Raw genomic sequence first — 2,645 nt, 5'->3', positions numbered from 1 at the left:
CTGCAGGGCCTATGAGGCAAGAAGAGATGGCCAATGGCGTTGTTGGTGTCTTACTGTGAGCATACGTGTATGTCCTTGGTGACCTCGGGAAAGACGTCTTTGATCTCAGCAATGGGAACATTTTCCCCACCTTTCCACAGAAGAAAATAAATCTGTAGTTGCGCAATATAATTTTTAAAACTTTATTTATTTTTGAGAGAAACGGAGAGAGACCACAAGCAGGGGAGGGACAGAGACAGAGGGGCGCAGGGGATCCAAAGCGGGCTCCATGCCGACAGCAGAGAGTCCGATGTGGGGTCCGAACCTGCCAACTGTTAGATCATGACCTGAGCCGAAGTTGGGCGCTCAGCCGAATGAGTCACCTGGGCGCCCCACGCAACACGGTTTTTAATAGCTTTGTCTGCATATGGCCTGCAAGGGCCCCAGCCCCACCCTGAGCAGATGACAGGTGGCTCCAAGTCTGAATTTGGTGGCCACCACGGAAGATGTTTCCAGATTTTGTGAGCTTGAAATCTTATAGAAAGGGAGTTGTGTTGTAGGCTTCCTTCTGCAAAGGACCCCTTCCCCTCACCGCTGCTGTGGAGATGTATTTGTGCAAGTCCTCCTGGATGGAGCATTTCTCAGTGTGCCTAGCATCCTGGCGCTGATCCTTGCCCAGCACCAGGCTATCTAGGCTTTTCCTTAACACTTCCTGTCAATACAGTCGGATTGAGATAGTAATGCCTCGCCCGGCTTTTAACTGGCATTCCCCGACTACCAGTAATACTGAGCTTCTTCGTGTTTCCTTTTCTGCAAAATGCCTGATCCTGTCTTTGACAGTTTTTTTTTTTTTTTTTTTTAATGTAGGTTGTGTTTTCCTTACTATTTTGAGGGATTCTTTATATATTCTGGATACCAGTGTTTGGTCTGTTATGTCTTCTCCATGCCTGTTACTTGTCTTCTCAGTTTGCTTCTGGAATGGTTTGATAAATAGGTCTTGATTTAGATATAATCGCATTTATCCATCTTCTCTTTTATGGTTTGTCCTGTTTTTTGTCTTGCTTAAGAAAATCCTCCCCCACCCAAGGTCACAGAAGTGTTCTCCTGGGTCTCTTTTCTAAATCTATTTTTATAGGTTTTCATAGTCAGGTACTCTTGGATCCATCTGGAATGGGTTTGTTTGCATGGGGTGTGAGGGAGGAGCCATGCTTTCTCCTCTTCCACGTGGGGGGCTGGCCTCCCTGCCCCAGTGTTCAGCCCATCCGGCTCCACTGACGTGCGGTGGGCCCTTCGCTCTGTCCCAAGCCGATGCAAACGTCTGTCCCTTTCGTTCATTTCTCTACCGCTGTTATGCTTACTGAAATTTTAAAGCTTCTTTTTCTTCTCTTTCTCCTTTTCCTTCTTCTCTGCTCTCCCCCTCAGTTTGTTGCTCCTTCTCCTCCTCATCTTTCAAAATTTTCTTGCCTATTCTAGACCCTTCAGTTTTCCTTAGAAGTTTAAGAAACAGTTTGTCAGGCGCCTGGGTGGCTCAGTCGGTTGAGCGGCCGACTCTGGCTCAGGTCATGATCTCGCGGTCCATGGGTTCGAGCCCCGCATCAAGCTCTGTGCCGACAGCTCAGAGCCTGGAGCCTGTTTCAGATTCTGTGTCTCTCTCTCTTTGACCCTCCCCTGCTCACACTCTCTCTCTCTCTCAGAAATAAATAAAACTTAAAAAAAAACAACAACAAGAAACAGTTTGTCAAGTTCCGAGAAAAACTCTGTTGGGAGTTTTCCGAAGGAGCAAATAGAGATTTTGTTGAATTTGGAATCCCTTTGGAGACTAGCTACCTCTAAAATATTGTTTCCCCATCGATGAACATAGTGCGTCTCTATTTAATAAGGTCCTTTAAAACCATATTTACCCAAAGGATACGTGCATCATTTGTTAGATGTATTATAGCATTACAAATGATGTCTTCTTTTTAATTTACCCTCTGATTGTTCTGCTGGTATTATATCTGGTAATTCTCTTTGGATTCCTTTTGTGGATTCTGTTTATTTTCTATTTATACAATCATGTCATCTGCCGCTAGTGACTATTTTGTTTCTTCTTTTCCAGTCTTTTTTTTGTCAAAATTTTAATTTACACTCTAGTTAGTTAACATATAGTGTAATGTGGGTTTCAGAAGTAGAACCAATGATTCATCACTTACATATAATACCCAGTGCTCATCACAACAAGTACCCTCCTTAATGCCCATCCCCCACCCACCTCCCTCCATCAACCCTGAGTTTGTTCTCTATTGTTAAGAGTCTTTTATGATTTGTTTCCCTGTCTGTTTTTTTCTCCCTTCCCATATGATCAGCTGTTTTGTTTCGTTTTTTTTTTTTAAACGTTTATTTATTTTTGAGACAGAGAGAGAGCACGAGCAGGGGAGGGGCAGAGAGAGAGAGGGAGACACAGAATCTGAAGCAGGCTCCAGGCTCTGAGCTGTCAGCACAGAGCCCGGTGCAGGGTTCGAACTCAGGAACCACAAGATCATGACCTGAGCCGAAGTTGGACACTTAATTGACTGAGCCACCCAGGTGCCCCTGTTTCTTTTTTAAAAAAATTTTTTTTTTGAACGTTTATTTACTTTTGAGACAGAGAGAGAGCACGAGCTGGGGAGGGGCAGAGAGGGGGGGAG

Source organism: Crocuta crocuta, unplaced genomic scaffold, assembly GCF_008692635.1.
Source record: "Crocuta crocuta isolate KB4526 unplaced genomic scaffold, BGI_CrCroc_1.0 scaffold978, whole genome shotgun sequence".
Classification (NCBI taxonomy): Eukaryota; Metazoa; Chordata; class Mammalia; order Carnivora; family Hyaenidae; genus Crocuta; species Crocuta crocuta.
The sequence above is the reverse complement of the archived record's forward strand: the minus strand, read 5'-3'. Positions refer to the sequence as shown.